Here is a 19,716-nt window from a genome sequence, read left to right as displayed (position 1 = left end):
AAGACATGCAAAGGATAACAGCATTTTTCAGAAATCTGGAGTTTCATAGCAGTTCTTCCTTAAATATCAGTTTTAGGTCCTTTCTGTCTTCTTAACCCAGCCCAGTTGTCTCTCCCTCCCTGGTGTGAAACAACTTGGGATAGGAGTGTTGGTACTTTCCAGTGCTCTGACCTTATCCATTTTTCATTTCACATTCTGAAAATCTCTCCCTACAATGTCCTCCATATCCTTGTCTTCTGCTTCCAGCTAGATGCTCATTCCCCAAACTATAACACAGACTGATCTCTTGAAAGCCAATATCCACCTGACAAGTAATGCGGGGAAATTTCCCAGAGAGAACTCTAGTGTAGTATTTCCAGGTGAATCCATCATACAGTTTACCTGCCATGTCATCTGCTTCGCCTTTGTGTCATTTTGGCCTCATGTGTGACTTCACCATCTTCTGTGCAATCCTCTCTGAAGACTTGCATTCTTCCTAGATTCATCCCTTCTCCCACATTTCCATATATAATCCACAAGCAAGCCATGGCTAGTCCCACTACTACTGTCCCACTGAAAGCATTCAGAATTCTGCTAATATATCCCATGCTTCCCACCTCAACCACCTTCCATATGTTTCCAAAATGCTGCCTGCTAGAAAAAAGTAAAATAGCATCCAAATTATTTGGCCAGCAGAGGAGGAAAGAGGAAGAGCGAGAGCGAGAGCGAGAGAGAGACACCCATCTCTTGACATCCCTATAAAGAAACTTAGAAGACCTGTTTAACCAAGCAGTTATGTTGGTAGATTGTGGGCAGGCAATGTGTTTGCTTCAACCAAGGCAAAGCATCCTCACTGTGCCTTATCCAATTATCTGTCCTGTAAGATTCAGATGTTTGTAGTTTTACATTATTGAATTAATGAGTTTATTAGGGTTCTCCAAACAAGCATAAGCTAAGGTGTTGACTCGCATGAATTTCCCATACTGATAAATCTCACACTGCCGTAGGCAAGCTGGAGACCCCAGAGAGAATGGAAGAGCCTGAGAGCCGCTGATGTATATTCCATCCTGGGTGTGAAGGCCAGAGAACCAGGAGTGCTGAGTGCAGAAGACAGATGTCCCATCTTAAGCAGTAAGGCAGAAAGAAAATTCAGTGTCCTCCATCTATTTGTTCTTGCAGGTCTGCAACAGATTTGATGATACTCTTCTAAAGCAGAAGGGCCATTTGCTTTACTCTACCAATACAAATGCTAATCTCTTGTCCATGCACTCTCATAGACACACCCAAAAATAACATTTAATCAACTGGGCACCCTGTGATCCAGTGAATTTGAAATATAAAATTAACCATCACTGAGTTTGGGGTTCTATATTACACAACAATATATAACTAGAACATGTACATTTATAATTTATAATCTTCCTATGGCAAATATTTTCAACATTAGCTGTAAAATTCTATCTTTTTACAGAAAGTTATATTTTCTTCTTTCTGCGTTTATTAGAGGATAGTAATAAATACATCAAATTTGAGAAAAGACTTAAATTAAAAAAATTATTTTCCTTTTATAATTTGTGAACTTAGGCAAATTTCTCTTTGTCAAATGTGAATAATATCTACTTTGCAAGTAGTTAACTAATGGGGACAAAGCTTCTAATATCTCAGATGGATCACAAGAGTCACAAACCAATGTCTACTTTCTCCCATGGTAATTGGCAGTACAACTTCTAAAAAGAGATAAGAGAATAAAATGGGGCATACATATTTGAAGATCATACCATTCTATATTTGAAAACCTTAGAGAGTCAGTGGAAACTTATTTAACACAGTAAGAAAGCTTATGTGGCTGCCAGCTACCCAATTAATATACAAAATTAAGCAACTGCCTTATATTCCAAGAACATATAAAAATGATGGAAAAAGAACCTTATGAAAACTAAATATAAACTCTCAAGAATGTGCTTAGCAAGAAATGTATATAATTCTTTAAGGACATAATGAAATTTCGGTAAAGTAGATCATGAAAAAGTTTTAATATAAGGTACCCAGCAATGAGTAATTGTCTCAGTGAATTTTTTTTCCTTTCCTGTGAACTTCAGAGATGAGAGAGTACAATGAAGACAGCGCTACAGCCCAACTTAACAGTTGCTTTAGGTCTTTTCTCAGAAAAGCCGACGAGGCAGATATGAGGGAACTTCAAAAATCTCACAGGAAATGGAATCAAAAGATATATTTATTTTGATTCAGAACAACTTTGAAACTTATGAATTCATGGAGTCTTCAAAATGTTTAGGAAAAATGAATTTTTCAAAAAGAAAGAACTTAAAAATTTAAACACCAAAACAAACCTATTTTTGAATTCTATTTTCCAGGAAAATTTAAGTGTGCTTTTTTCATCAGTTTTGAAGTTGGAGAACATTGGCATTTTTATTTATAGAGAAAATTCAATAAATAAAAATTTCATGTGGAAACCAATTAAAAAGCCCATGGAGGACATTTCTTATAAAAGAAGATCAAAGAAGATACAGAGATCAACTCCCTCAAGTTGACTAGAGTCAATGATTAGCAGAAAAATGTTTAAAGACAGCTGAGTAATTTACCTTTCTTAAAAAGCAAAGTTCAGGAGAAAAGCAACCCCAGCAAATAGAAAAGAGTGGTGTTGTTCAGACTTACAGATGAAAAGCATGCACCTGTTTAGGGAATTTGGGGTTTATTTTTAATTGGTGCCAAAGGTTTCTGTTTGGTGTAATAAAATGATCTTAATAGTATTATGGTAATAAGTTACATTTACTAACTTTGCTATCTTGCACAAGATAATTATTGGTTGCTTTGGAACTGAAGTCTAAGAGAAAAACGTTTAATCATAAGCTAAATTGATTATAATTATGCACTTTTTAAGAGGAGTTGTAATAATGTGGATTGGATTGACAGTTTTAGATTAGAAAGATAATGATAAGCTTCTCACTGGTGGCAGGTCATTTGTCTTTTAAAAAATTTTGATTATAATGTCACACTTGTACATTTTATAGGTACACTGCAATATTTCCACACATAACTGCAGCATAAACTGATCAGACCAGGGAACTAACTTTTCCATTTCCTTATATTTTCTTTGTGTTTGGAGCCTACCAGTTTTTTATGCAGTGTTTGTAATACACTATTGTGAGCCACAGGGCACCCTACTGTGCCCTGGAACAGAAATTATTATTTCCACCTGAAGGTGTTGTTGTGCCCATTGTCCAACATCCCTTCCCCCTTCCTCCATCCTTCCCAGACTCCAGTAATCATTACTCTACATTCAGATCCACTGCAGCAAAGTGGATGGAACTAGAGGTCATTATGTTAAGTGAAATAAGCCAGACACAGCCAGAAAAATGCCATACGCTCCCTCACAAGATAGCATTCATCCTCTTTGCAGGTAAACCACATTTTTACCCTGAATGGGAATTTCGTTTTTATTCAGGAACTTCTCTAACAGTATACAATTTTTCTTTCAATTTACCTTATCTCTTTTCCCTAAACGCTGATTATTAGTTGGCCTCACTGACAATGGCAAAAAAAAAATAATATTTTCCAGCATCCCTTGAGTTAGGTGTTGTCATATGACTAAGGTCTAGCTGATGCCTTAAATAAATAACTCATGTTTAACTTTCTAGAAAATGGTTTTCCCTCCTTTTTTCCATCTCTCATTTATGCTAGCTGGAAAACTCCTTTCACATGCATGGAAGAGAAACAGATCTGTATTTAAGTCACAGTGATATTCAGTACTCACTGTCACTCAAAGTAACTTAGTTCAAACTAAAACAAAATTAAAGCAATAAGCTGAAAACAAACTAGAAGTCCAGTTTAAAGTTGACAAAGAGAGAAATTACACAGAGGCAATGATTTTTAAAACCTGGTAGACCCATCTGGTTTGTTTTTGGATCCCATAATTTTCTCTTCTAAATTGCTTAAAATTTTCAGTTACCTCTGGTATTACTCAGTTAATCTTTATAATATCATAATCAGAAGGCTCATATTGAATAAGAATGCTTGCTGCATTATTTGAGAATACTCAAGTCTGGCATACAGAATATCAGCAAATAGCATAGATGAAATTTGTAAGACATCCTAAGCACATTTAATAAATAAATTAGTGGCTTATGCAGAAAGGAAAATCTCAACATATGTGCTAGGTATGTACAGACAAATAAGTTAGTAACCTAAGAAACATGTGGGACAAAGACACAGTACATAGGATATGTGTACTAAACATATAAAGGACTGGAGGAAACAAGAGACATCTAATATTCCTGAGGGATGAAGAAAAGCCCTGACAGGGTTATTTGAACATTATTTAGCCCTACAGTTTCTCTCCGTTTGCTGCCGCCGACCTGAGAGTTTAATTGAACAGGCTTTTGGTTAATTCATCTGATAGAACACAGGAAAAGCTTCCCTCCCGTGCAGACTGAAATAAGCATCCAGGGCTCATTCTGATGCAGTGCCTGGTCAGATGTCCACAACTGTATTTAGGGTTTGCTCACCATTCCTCTTGGAAAGCTTCCTTTATCCTTTTCCATTATGCTTGAGTTTCTTAGTGGTTTATACTTTGTCACTGAGCAATAATTTAAGCTCACCTGCTTAAAGATCTTTCTAGTGAATTCTATTACAAAGATAGTCAAAATTTTGACAATATATCTGTGCTGTCACTTAACATGAATTCTTACTGCAAGCTTCATTCTAAAAGATAGGCGTCTGGTGAACTTACTGATCCTGTGGTGAAGGGAGCATCAAAGGATTAATAGATTGCTTATAATGAATGTGACTGTCACCATCAGAAGAATGATGACATATTATAATTTCTGAACAAATAACAAAATGGATTAACTCTTCAGGAGAAAACACCAATTACAGTCTAATATTTTATCATGTCATTAGTTGAAATAGCAAAGGATGTGAAAACAAATATATCAAATCTATCAATATTTGGTAGAAGAGATTAACATCCTACACATTCATGAATTAAAAATAAAAGCCAGGCTCTTTAAAGATCCATAGATAGAAACAAAAAAAAGGAACTTTTAAATAGGCCCAATACTAATAAGAATGCGAACAATTACTAGTTAATGATTGTGATACACCTGAGTGAATTTTCCCAATTAAAAAATGTGTAAGAAAGATAGCAAAATATAAATTTTTCTCTAAAGGAAAATATGCACACATAACAAACATGACATAATGGGAAATTTTACCTTACCTCTTAAATTAAGAGCCTGAAAATGAATTTTAAAAAAAGATGTAACTCTCTCCCGATCTCCCCTCTCTCCCTGTCTCTCTTCCTCTCCCTCTCTCTGTTTTTCTCTTCTATTTATATACTGAGTGTTGTTTAGCACTAAGCAAAAGGGTGACAATTTTTGATCTTACAAAATTCATGTTTTAAAAGAAGACAGACAATAAAACACAGATAAATATAGAAAATCAGTTGGTGACAAATACTAAGCAAATAAATAAAGCAAGGTAAAATGATGGACAGCAACCATGGGAATTGTGGTCAGTGCTGTTTTTGAATTCTCTGACTCCTGGAGTACAAGCATAGTGCATTTTGTTTGTTTCAGTATAGTGTTTCCATTAGTAAGGGAGGTCTTCAAAATGCTCATGGAAAAATGCATACTATGAAAAAACTATGCATGAATTTCAAACAGTTTTGAAACAAATGTATAATGTAATTTCTTTCTTTCTTTCTTTCTTTTTTTTTTTTTTTTTTTGACAGGCAGAGTGGACAGTGAGAGAGAGAGAGAGACAGAGAGAAAGGTCTTCCTTTTTCAGTTGGTTCACCACCCAATGGCCACTGTGGCCGGTGCACTGCACTGATCCGAAGCCAGAAGCCAGGTGCTTCTTCTGGTCTCCCATTCGGGTGCAGGACCCAAGCACTTGGGCCATCCTCCACTGCACTCCTGGGCCACAGCAGAGAGCTTGACTGCAAGAGGGGCAACCGGGACAGAATCCGGTACCCCGACCAGGACTAGAACCCGGTGTGCCGGCGCCACGGGCAGACGATTAGCCTATTGAGCCGCGGCACCGGCCGTATAATGTAATTTCAACTGTCCATATTTTGGATTATCTTCATATTTATTTATAATGCAATGGATTCAACATGTTAAGCCATTCATGATTTAACCTCTAAAATATCTACCCCCAACATTGAAGCCTATTAAAATAGACACTAACCATGAAAATAAAATAAGAAGGCAGGAAATGGGACTTTGAAAAAGGTACTATCTCTGAACAGCAACCAAGGCTGAAGCAAGTCCCCATGCTGAAGCACAGCAAGTGAAGCCAGTTCACTAGGTTTTTCTCCAGTAAAGTTTTTCTCCAAACCAAGGTTTTTTCCTGATTCTATTGTCTTATAGAAATTCATTAGTGAGTTTTTTTGGGGGGAAAATTAAACACAATAAATAATGTTCAAAAATCATCTCAATATTCTGTAAAGACTAAGGCTTAATATTTAATTACAGCCGTATAAAGACATGCTTTGCTTTCTGAAATTCCTATTTTGCTTATTATACAAACATGCTTTTAGAAAAAATGTCATAACTTTTTATCTGGAAATAATTTTGAAGTTGCAGAAAGGTTACTAGCATATTACAAAGAACACATATATCTCATACCTTTCCACCCATCAATAACACAAGGGGACTTTGAGAAGTTCATTTTTTAAAACAGAATTAAACTTAATTTTAGTGCAAAAGATTTTTGAAACACCTGTACTTTCTTTCATAATATTCCTTCTGTGTAAACTTTTAGAAGACCCCCAGTGTTTTCTTCACTTTACCTTTATTCTTTGTTACCTTCCTAGGTTTTGTGAAGCACTTAGCATAAGTTACACAAAGCATGCTTTTACCCATTAATGCTTTGGTGTGTGTGTCCTAAGAATCAGGATATTCTCTTAGATAACTATATACAGTGTTAACTTTTAGTGATCAGCCAAATGTGAAATTTTATCACCCGAACAAAGGACTGTGAAGCTTTTCGGCTCTTCTGTACACCATCATTCTAGGATCACACAACACATGTTAATTTCAGGCTTTTTGAGTTTCCTTTAATTTGTTTAATACTCCCTCAGCTTCTATTCTTGATGGCACATTATACACACCTACCCTCTCCCCTTATCGTGGAAGTTTTTGCATTGCTTTCTCATGATTAAATTCAAGTTAGCATTTCCATCATGCATGCACATTAGCAGCCATTTACCCGAGTTACGCATCTTTTTATGTCCTTCTCAAGATATCACATGTCTATCTTTCATTGTTGGTATAAGTTTTTATAACCTTGTGATGTAGGGTTCAGTTATTCCATTGTGTGGTTACCAGCTCCCTGATAACCCACCTGGGAAAGCAGCAGACAATAGCACAAGTCACTCATGTGGGAGACCCAGAAGCAGCTCTTGTCTCTTGAAATCTGCCTGGCCCAGCTCTGGCCTTTGTAGCCATTTGGGGACTGAGTGAGTAGATGGAAGACCTCTCTGTTTCTCCCTTTTTCGAACTCTGCCTTTCAAATAAATAAATAATATATAAATCTTTAAAAAAAAAACAAAACAAAAAAATGTGGGAGTATTTTTAAATGTTCGATTGAGTTCATGGAAAACTAGAGGATTTTAGGAAGGAAGCTGAGCTAAGTGATCAGATCATCCCTATTTCCTTCTTGCTACTTACCAAGTTAGATTCTACTCTCCCACAGTGACTGGGAAATCAGTGATATCATTCTTTGTAAAAATAAAAGTTACTTTGTAAAACATTTTTAAAATGTATTAATAATGATTATACACATTTACACTGAGACATTTCAATACATGATACCAGCACTGGATAGCAAGGGCTACCTGGTTCCAAGGTCCTTGACTTTGCTTTAAGGAGAAATTCAGGAGCAAGTTGGAGAATAGTAAATAGCAAATAGCAAGCATTTATTGAGAAGGAAGGCAAAGATACTCACTATTATTCAATAGACAAAGCAGGGCCTATCCAGAGAGGAGTGGCCTTATCTCTGAACACTAACATTATATGAGTTTTTCAATGAGACGGGGCTGTACGTCCTAATAAAGGGAAGGGACATACTAATAAGGGAAGGAATATCCATAGTTTTTCTGGGAAGGACATGGGGATTTCCTAGAGTCTAGATATTGCCCTTTTTACTCCTAGACTGTCCATTGTTTCCTGTCATGGAGATGGGTGAGGGTATCTTTAGCATCTTGATGTATTACATTGAGTGTATAATGAGCTATAGGTCAATCTAGGTCAGCCTCGGCTCCCTGAACTGTATGAGCCTGTTGCAGGCAGGGGCAATACACATGTTCAGAGCAAGGAGAACCAAGCCTACATCCTATAGGCCTTGTGAGAATAGGAAGCATTGTCTCCAGCTGGCTTAATTGCTTCTCCTGCCTCTCTGTCTCAATGCAATGTACACTCATCAAACCAAGGTGAGTTGCATTTCTCCCCCCTAATTATTTTATCATTGGAACCTTGAAGCTCCTGTCTTCCATTTGCTCACAATATATATTGTTGTGAGCTACAGTCAGCTCATTATGCTTTGCAAAACCAGGAACTTATTTCTTGATCTAATTCTGAATTGATCCCTGATCTCGAACCTCTTCCTCTATTCTCCCATACCCACCCCAGCCTCTAGTATTACAACTCTATGTTCAAGTTGGGACTTTTTCAGCTCCCACACATGAGGGAGAACATGAAGTATTCATATTTCCATGCCTGGCTTGTTTCACATAACATGTTCTACAGTGCCATCCATTTTGCTGCAAATGACAGGATTCCATTCTCTTTTTACACTACTTAATTGATGATTGATTTAAAAGTGTTGACTCCTAAACCCTTGAGACTTTCCTGAGTTGTAGAAAATTTAGTCCTCAAAACCATGGAAAAATAATTCAAAGTGGCAATCATTTTGAAGCAAATTCTTTTAAAAGGGGAGCTCAGGGGTATTTGATTAGGAAGAAAAGTGTCTTAATTTTGGTCAACTTATTTTAGGAATATGAAGACCTTTTTGGTCAATAATAATCTCCACAAAGGCAGAGATCAGAGCTATGTTGGCCACCGTTAGAGTCCCTGGGGCTAACCCTGTTCCTGCCACATAGCAGGATTTAAATAAATATATGTGGTATTGATGAATAAATTACTTATTTTGTGATCACAGTCATCAGGGAATCTTTATTTTAGTTGCAGAAATATACATAAGCATGGTTGGTATTCCTGTTTCTTTAGGGAATATTCTCCAAACCTTTGTGAAATGTGAAAAATCATGTACAAAGCTTCATAAATATCAAATTCCAGGGATATACCTTAGATATTACAGAGTTGAAATGTCAGGAAGTGAGACCCAAGTATCTGTATTTTAATAGAATTTAAAATGCTACCGGGGAGATGATTTATATATCTTTCCTTAACATATCTTCACTATGACCATATTTTAAAAAACTCAACCTGTATTTATTTTGACAAGATGTCAGGGGACTGTTTTAAGCTCAAATTTCAAAAAAAAAGGATCCTGTTACCATTCCTAAACATGAGGGTGCCTGTGGTGTTATTGAGACTGGTCTTAATCATACCCTCTTCCACTGTGGTCCTAAGGTTTTATGGCAAGCATAAGAGCAATCCCTGCTGAGATTTTAAAGTCAGTCTCAGCTACTGCTGTGTTCTGAAATGTAGTGGTGTTGAGCTATTAGCATTTATATCAATTACTGCTAAAGTAAAAGTTTGGTCCAATCAGACCTTCTGGAGTAACCCTGTGGTTTTTAGAAAATCACAGAATGTTTTCCCATATTCTGGGTCCTATCCCCAGGCTTGCAGGCAACATTCCATCTTAGAGAAGCTTAGGGCAATGTGTCCCTTTACATTTCTTGAAAACAAGTTAGAAAAATTATCAAGTAGTCATTTTAACTAAGATTAAAAGGAAAAAAAACCTACTAATTAGCATCAATTATATAACTCAGAGTTCATGAGAAAAACCTCTAAATATTACATTACTAGAAACATGAAAACTCTTATTCAAAGACCATGGGGACTATAATAAAATGTTCCCAATGCCTGTGAAGAATTTACTATGTTCCAAGTACTCCTCTAAGTGGTTTTTATGCATCATTTTGCTGAATCCTTATAATGGCCCCATGATGTAGGTAATTCCTGTGTTCCTTTTAAAGATGGAGACATGGAGGTTTAGTTTAGTTAATTAAATTGCTCAAGGCCACACTGCTAGTAAATCTAGGAGCAGGACTTCAAATGTTGTCTTTAGTGTTAGCACTAATATAATACGTTTAAGTATCAGCTCCTAATGGGGGATCTGCAGAGGACATTAACTTTGGGGACATTTCTTTTTGTCACATAGAGGTGCTGAGGGTGTGTCCACTACAGGCATCTAGGGGATACAGGCCAGGGATGCTGTGAAACATCCTACAACACACTGACCAGCCTCCACAACAAAGAATCATCCCACCCAAAATGTCAGTGGTACCAAGAGGGAAGAAGCTTCCTCTAATGTGAATCCTGAAATGAACTTCAACAGAAGGTTAGATCAGAGTGGTGGACATCACTGAGCGTTCTCCAGGTCTAATGAGGCAAAAGGAATCTCTGCAGATTAGACTGGAGACTAAAGAGCTATGGGATCTCTCTAGAGATTGGTAGCACTGTGGGGTAGAACTGAAAAACACCAGGAGTTGTGAGGGGTGTGAGCTGGCTTAGAGAAAAACCCTATCCTATAAATAGAGAGAGAAACTTAGCTCATTGGAAAATAAAACCTCTTGAGGATGATATTTTATAGAAAAAACACATGTATTGCAATTGCTGAGATTATCTCACGCCATTAAGAGAAAAACCCATCCCATCAATTTCAAGCTCTTTGGAGTAGTAAGAGCTTGCAGGGGACACTGAAAAATGAAATTCCTCTGGACTATTAAAAATGTTTAATGTAGTCAAGTGTTCTTCAACTTGCTTTCCAGAACTGTTGATTATAAAGGTGTCTGCTTCCACAGAGACTCTTTAACTGAGGCAACACTACCAGATGTTTTATTTCATAAATAATTGTTTTCTGAGAAGATATTTTCATTTCAGAGTGAGACATATTGAAATGCTAATTTCTGTAAAGTTGAGTTAACTTAGGTAACATACCTTTGGTGTTATATTAAGAACCAAGATTCTATTTAATTGTAATTAAGATGATTTCCCTGATTTAGAATTAAATTTAGATAAAATAAGTAATTCAAATATGCCAAAATTTTAAGATGTCATTAAAATCAACATAATTTTATATTTCCTTACTTGATTTTTGAACTCATAAATTAAAATGTATTCTAATTGGTAAAGGAATAAAAATGAATAAGATTACATCAAAAACTAAATTTAATCTTTCTTTTTAAGGACACAGCTGACAAACGTTGGGGAATATCAAAAGAGTATTTTGTACTTATTTAAGGTAATGAGCTTAATGTGTACTTCTTTTTCTAGTCATATTTCAGAGTCAGTATACCTAAGCCACAGGCATTTAATATATATCTTAAATATGATGTATTCCTTTTTAAACCATTATCTCTATAGTCTTAGAAACAAATGACAGAAAAAATAAAGTTCCCCTGGTACCTCTGGTAATTAAATCTTTTTTGTATGGAATCCAAATATATAAAAGTATGTCTTTCTAACATAGAAGTTTTCTATTGCTAACAATGGCTTCCTGTCAAATTTAAAATACTGCACATAATGTAGTTTTCAAATTTAAAGTAGTTGTGCATGAGCAATTGCATGAGCAATCAATGCCATTTTCATTTGTGAAGAGTAAAAAGTTATGACCAAGTAAAGAAAGTTTAGTGCAAGAAGAGATTTAAAGTTTACCTACAGGTTCAGATTTACAGACTAGCACTTAAGACACTGATTAAGGAGCACATATCCTATAACAGAATGCCTGGGTTGAAGTCCCAGCTGAAGATCCTGACTCCAGCTTCCTGCTAATCAGATCCTGGGAGGCTGCAGTGACAGCTCAAGTAATTGAGTTCCTGGCACCCATGTTAGAGATCGGGATTGGGATTCAGTCTCCTGGCTTCAGCCTGGCCCAGCCCCAGATGCAGCAGGCATTTCCAGAACCAGCAGTTTAAGAGTGCTCTTACACTCCCAATGAAATAAAATAAAATAAATAAAATAAAATAAAATACTTTCCAATGTTATTCTTTCCCTTTCAAAGCTGAGAATACTGATGTCAAACAGGATGACTTTTCCAAAGTAGCACAACATATGGCTGGTTTCAGATGTTAGGCCCCTGATACCATACCATACAGTCTCTTCTTCTACATTTTGCCATTATTCTCAAAAAGTAAAAATTGGGTTTATCCCCATTCAAAAAAATAAATAAATACAAGGCCAAGTCTATTGTAATATACCAAATAGGCTTCTGTGGTCCACACATGCCAAGGAGCTTAAAACCTAAGTGAAAAAGTAGCTGATAGACTAAATGGCGCATAGTTACACCAGGCACAAACTACAGTGGTATAAGGTCATTTCAAGTGGGGAGGAAAAGGGAGATTTTCAAGGAAAATGATTTGTTAGTGTCAGCTTTTCAAGTGGGAATGAGAATTCAAGTAAAAGAGCAGGACAACATTCTGGTGACACAAACATGTGAACAAACATACTGAGGTAGTAAAAGATAGGCATGGTTGGGAAAAGACTAATTTTTCCAGGTATATGATTTGCATAGAGGATGTGCAGAAAAAGTGAAAAATGATGAAGGATTGTTCCAGCCTGATGATTTTGATACACAATGAGTTCTTAAGTATTTTCAAGGAGTCCTGGTTGCTGCCAGAAGCAAATAATGAATGGAATTCACAAGAATAGTTCCTTAAACACGATCATAAAGCTGCTTTGTCAGTGGAACATAGACAAATAACATACAATACAAAGAAAAACTGTATTTTTATAATTTTTAAAAATTATCTCATCATATACTTCAAAGGGAAAGCAACAGAGAGACAGAAAGTGACATATTTCATAAGTTGGTTCACTCTCCAAAGTCCTGCAATGGCCAAGGTTGGGCCAGGCTGCAGCCAGAAGCCTGGAATGCCATCCAGGTCTCCAACTTAGGTGACAGGGGCCCAAGCACTAAAGCCGTCATATGCTGCCTTTCAGGACGCATTAGCAGGAAGTTACACTGGAAGCAGAGTAGCTGGTACTTGTACTCACACTTTGATATGGATGTGGGCATCTCAAATGGTGGATTAATCCACTATGCAATAATGCCTACCCCTAGCATTTATTTTTTGTGCATGTGCTCAAATATTATGGAATTCAAGAAATCAAGTGACACTTTATAAAACTACTAAAATTCCTGCACATGAACTTTGGAACTAAACAACTTTTGATGATTCTTGATATAAATTTCTTTATATTGCTGAAATAAACAAACAACTTTTGGGAAGTCAAATAGGAAAACTACAGAATAATGTATTATGTGGGGCTGGGGGCTATGGCATAGTAGGTTAAGCCTCTTACTGTGGCACCATCATCCCTATGGCCCTCAGTTTGTGTCCCAGCTGCTCCTCTTCCAATCCAGCTCTCTGCTAATGCACTTGGGAAAGCAGCAGAGGATGATCCAAGTGCTTGGGCCCCTGCACTCACGTGGGAGACCCAGAAGAAGCTCCTCGCTTCTGGCTTCGGATCAGCTCAGCTCCAGCCAGCTGCAGCCATTTGGGGAATGAACCAGGAGATGGAAGACCTCTCTCTCTCTCTGCCTCTGCCCCTCTGAAACTCTGCCTTTCAAATAAATAAAATAAATCTTTTGTTTAAAAAAAGCAGAATAATGTATTGTGGATATAGTTCTACTTAATATTGTTAAACATCTGGAGTTCACCAGCAAAACCTTTTCTGGTACAAGAAAAATAACTGAATGCCCAAAAATAAAGAATCAAAGGGGAATTTAAAAAAAAAATCTTAAAGAATATGCTATTCATTGTTCTGCTTTCCAGTCAAGTTTTGGTAAGAATCCAGGGATTCTATTCAGTTTTAAGATTTCTTTTTTTGGACCAGAAAGTTAATCTTTGCAAGTGATGCTGACAAGTGGAACCATCAGGATCAGTCTACTTTACAGTGCAAGTGTAAAAGTATGAAAATAACATGAACATTTTCAAGTTTAGAGGCAATATTTCCCTTTGAAACCTTGGCTCCCTATGACAGTGCAAAACATAGGGATTCAAAATTAATGACACATAATGTTTGTTTAGCTCTTAGGACCAAGTATTATTCTAAAACATTTGCATGTGTGAGGACAACAACTCAATCAGGTATTTACAGAGAAGGAAACTGAGGCAGGAGAGATGGGTAACTGGTAAGTGGTGGAGCTGGAAAACACATACAGATTGTCTAATTCCAGAGTATATTCTCTTTATGTGCCCTGTTTTTGCTTGGCAGGCAGGATCTCTAACCCAAGGAACAAAGTGAGAAGAGGGCAGGAGGGACTTAGATTAATAAACATTAATGATAAAACAAGGTCAAACGAAGCCTATACTTAGTAAAGGTAAAAGTAGATTAGAACTCATAATGTAGAGTACTTTCTTGTAATTCCGTGAGTGGAAGCAGAACTCCTTAGAGAGTATCTGACTCTATCTGAGACAGAAAATCTCAAGGTTAGCCTATCACATTTTATTATTGCAAGAAAGCACTTTCAAAGGTTCATGCCTAAGCTAAAGTCCAGATCCAATGGATTTCCATTAGCTACACTGTCAAAGTTGGAGCACAGATGTTGTGCTGAGGAAATCTCAAAATCCATTCAATTATGGAACCAAATGAGATCGAGAGCAGCTATAAATTCATGATGATGCTCAAAAGGAATAAACAATGTAAAAGTATGTGCTATAGACTGAATATCTCTGTCCCCTCAAAAGTCCTGTTGAAGGCCCAATTGCCAATGTGATGTCATTTAGATGTGGAGGTAGGGCCGTTGGAGGACAATTATTTCATGAGAGTAGAGCCCTACTTTTTTTTTCAAGAGTAGAGTCTTGGGGCCTGCGCTGTGGCACAGCAGGTTAAAGCCCTGGCCTGATGCAGCAGCATCCCATATGGATGCCGGTTCAAGTCCAGGCTACTCCAGTTCTAATCCAACTCCTTGCTAATGAGCCTGGGAAAGCAGCCGCACCAACATGGGAGTCCTAGGCTCCTGGCTTCAGAGGAGCTCAACTCCTGACATTGCAGCCATTTGAGGAGTGAACCAGCAGATGGAAGTCTCTCTCTCGCTCTCTTTCTCTCTCTCTTTCTCTCTCTCTCTCCTTCCCTCTCTTACACTGTCTTTAAAATGAATAAAATAAATCTTTAAAAAAGATGATGGAGCCCTATTTAACAGAATCAGTGCCCTTAAAAGAAATGCACAAATGGTGAGACATGCCGGCACACTTCTGTGTAAGGATAGCACAACAAGATATCCATCTTCAATTCAGGAAGAAGGCTTTCACCAGAAGTTGAACCAGCCAGCACCTTAATTTTGGACTTTCCAGTCTACAAAACTGTGAGAAATAAATATCTGTTATTCAAGTCAGCCAAGCCATGCCGTTTTCAATAGCAGCCAGAAGTAAGGCAATATGCCAGAAAAATAAAACACATATCCATGCAGGCTGTTTTATGGGTAGAAAATTATCAACAACAATATTTGTCCAATGAGTTCTCCATCAAGTTTTAGGTATAGTTTGTGAGCAATATTCTATACCAAAAATATCCCCCCTGAAAAAGGTATCAAATCAGAACCAGCAGATTGACTACAGGGAAATAAGCTTTCTGTGAGAATATGACCTTATTGATCTGTGTCAAAAACAAGAAAAAAGTTCTCAGATATATGTAAATGAAGTTGGTTAAATGTACAGGAATTTTTTTTCCAAGTTTTTTTGAAAAGTTACATATACCCTAACAATAAATGGCCTACGCACAGCAAAAAAATTAATTTCTCATATACAATTTCTCCTTTCTTGCTCATACAGAATGAGAGCCAATTCCTACACCCATCAGATATTTTGCAGCCCAAGAAGGCTGTGCTGTAAAATGATGCATCTGTTATTTCTCTGACTGGTCAACCCACTCCTAATAATTTTTTACATTCTTATTTAATTAAATTAGAAAAGTAATCAAGTAAGAGTATATTTTAGCATATTTTCAAATTTGCAGGACTATCTAAAATAATACAGTATTTGACACACCATAGTTCCCTAAGATTGGATAGACTTTTACACTACTTGTATTATTCAACCTTCTGTATGAACATAAGTTGCAACAAGGAATGCATGAACAAAATTCTAGGTCGTTAGAAACACAAAATGATTTTTTTTAAAATTTTAATGGGTGCTTTAAAAGTAAATTATATTTTTTCAAGTATACATTATTTTTAGCTATAAGCACCATGGAACTTACTAATCTTATAACTGAATGTTTGTACCCTTTCACCATTATCTCCCCACTTCCCCAACTGCTGAATCCTGGTCATCTCTCTCCATTTCTACAATTTTGACTTTTGGTCCCACATATAAATGAAATCATGTAATATGTGTCGTTTTGTATCTGGAATATTTCACTTGAGTTGCTAAGAGAAAAGTGATATAAATACACATGGTTCTTAAAAACTTCACAGAAAATGCATGTCATGAAAAAAACTGTATGTAGATTTCAAGTTTTTATACCAAAATAACATCTTTTAATTCCATTTTTCCATCAACTCTTTTAGGTACTTTCATATGTTAGTTGATGGGTAGGTAATCAATTCACCTGTACACATGTATCTAAGCATCACATTATACACTTTAAATATATTCATTTTTATTTGTCATTATACCTCAATAAGCAAGAAAAATGTTAATTAGAAGAATATGTGTATGAGATAAGATCTCCATCATAACAATAAAATATGTATTTTCACAGTAAGCATAATCTAGACAAGTATGTCTAATAGATTTTATTTCTATATGCATTGGTACCATTCAAACAATTTTCATCTTGGTATTCAAACAATTTTCATCTTGGTATTACAATACAAAATATGCAAATAACACTTACTGGAGAAACATGAATGATTTTGTATCTGTTGTCATTATAATCTGCCTTGTGATGTAAGTTTGGAAGTATTACATCACCTTATCATCATCAGTATTCTTAGTTCCAGTATTCTTAATAAACTCATGGTTGAAAAAGGCCTAAAGAATCAGAAACTACCTTAGAGAGGATCAGGGCTTGGGGAAAAGCCAAGTAACCCAGGGAAGCTTATTATTGAAAGAGGTCTTTCCCCAGCAGGGAGTTATTTCAAAAATTAAAAATTAAAAGCAGCCCTACCAACCTCAATGACATATCAGATGAGTGTGTTAAAAGCCTCTCAACAATTCTTTAAAATTCCACTTCATCTCTATAGGGAAAGAAATGTTAGGACACTTTCTTAATTGGCACATTCATTAGGTGTCCCTTCATGCAGAGCAATCAACCAGAACCTGTGGAGTAAAGATCATTAAGTCCTGACACTTGTATCAGCAAATGAACCAGCCAGTGCAAGTCACAGGACAGCAGAGTCAAGGATAAAGACAAGACTGTAGATGGAAAACTGAGAAGAGATGGTGCTGAATAGCTGTGCTGTTGCAGGGAAAGATACTCAAGAGGTGAACACGGATGTATTTGCCTGTTCTGTCTTGAATTTCACTGATACTTGCTTCAAAACAGAAATGCAATTCAAAATATTTACCAAATGGTACTGTTTAAGACCAAACTTATCCATACAGGCCCTGAGTGCAAGAAACTGATCTGGCTTTGCCAATAAGAGCCAGCAATGGGCACTTTGCTTCATAGTAAATTGAGTATTCAGTGAGACAAGAGAAAGTATTAAAAGAATAGAAGCTCCTGGAGGAGCCACAGACTCAAACTTTTCGAAGAGACAACAAAAAACTTAAAGATTTTTGCCTTTGCTGTGCACAACCAACCCTGAAGTCATCAAAAGATAGAAGACAGACACAACAAAGCCATTCATGACAATTGAGACTCCTAATGCTATGATTTCTCCATACCATCTAGAGACCCTGCATTTTATCTTAGTGCATGTGCAAACATTAGGTATTGAATTGTAACTGGACTATTGTGATGCTAAGAGAATTGTTGAATTGCTTAGCTTTAAAAGAATAGAAAACTGGAACAAAGAAATGTTGAATTAAGCACATGAAAATATTTGCATGTGGCATGTAAGCTGTCCTACATGCAGGGTCATGCCATTCAATGGGTCTGTGCACAAGTGGTGTGATTAGGAAAACTACCTTACAGCATGTATGTATATGTATACACACACACACAACCTTTTCTCAAATATCATAGCTCCCTAACTTCTCTACAACTTCTACAATTATCTCTAATGTCTCCATAATGAATATCATTATCTGATTCTTCTCCATTAACAGAAAAGCTTCATGAGAGCAGGACTCTGTTTTATTGATGTTGTTGTGTACTATTGCATCCCAGTATCTAGAATTGGCTAACACATTATAAAATCCCAATAAGGTGTGTTATGGGAAACAAGAGCAATTGTCACCTAGTAAGATCTTATTCTGTTTCAGTAGTAAGCACTTTATATGTATTTTCATAATTCTTATAGCCTGAATATCCTTATAAGTTTAAGTTTTGACTATAGAAACCCCATAAGATGCCTCCTTTTTCCTCACAAACTGACCTTAAACATATATCAATCCAAGGAAATCTTTTAGAATACTAGCATTCTTCAAAAAGAAGTACATGGAAAGTGCATATTATGAAAATGTATGCGGGGCCAGCGCTGTGGTACAGTAGGTTAATCCTCCGCCTGCAGCACCGGCATCCCATATGGGCACCGGTTCTAGTCCCAGCTGCTCCTCTTTCAATCCAGCTCTCTGCTATGGCCCGCAAAAGCAGTAGAAGATGGCCCAGGTCCTTGAGCCCCTGTACCTGCGTGGGAAGACCAGGAAGAAGCACCTGGCTCCTGGCTTCGGATTGACGCAGCTCCGGCCGTTGTGGCCATTTGAGGAGTGAACCAACGGAAGGAAGACTTTTCTCTGTCTCTCCCGCTCACTGTCTGTGGCTCTACCTCTCAAATAAATAAATAAAATGTTTTTTTAAAAAAGAAAGAAAATGTATGCATATGGATTTCAAAAATGGCACTAAAATAAACTTACTTCTGATTTCCATTTGTCCATGAACTTTTTTTAAGATTTATTAATTTATGTAAAAGTCAGAGTTACACAGAGAAGAGAGGCAGAGAGAAAAAGAGAGAGAGAGGTCTTCATTCCGATGGTTCACTCCCCAGTTGGTCCCAATGGCTGGAGATGCACCAATCCAAAGCCAGGAGCCAGGAGTTTTTCTGGGTTTCCCACACGGGTGAAGGGGCCCAAGGACTTGGGCCATCTTCTACTGCTTTCCCAGGCCATAGCTGAGAGCTGGATGGGAAGTGGAGCAGCCGGGTTTCAAATCGGCTCCCATATGGGATGCCAGCATTTCAGGCCAGGGCATTAACCTGCTGCGCCACAGCGTCAGCCCCTGTCCATAAATTTTTCAAAAAAATTCATTTTTACTTGAAATGGAGAGAAAGCAATAGCAAGAAAGGTCTTTCATTTCCTGGTTTACTGCATACATGCTCATGGTATCTGGGACTCCCATGTGGTAGCAGGTACTAAGTACTTGAGCCATCCTCTGCTGCCTCTCAGGGTGTGTTTTAGCAAGAAACAAGAAGCAGAAGCAGAAC

This window comes from Lepus europaeus, chromosome 16, assembly GCF_033115175.1.
Source record: "Lepus europaeus isolate LE1 chromosome 16, mLepTim1.pri, whole genome shotgun sequence".
In the NCBI taxonomy this organism is placed as follows: Eukaryota; Metazoa; Chordata; class Mammalia; order Lagomorpha; family Leporidae; genus Lepus; species Lepus europaeus.
This window is presented reverse-complemented; position numbering follows the sequence as displayed.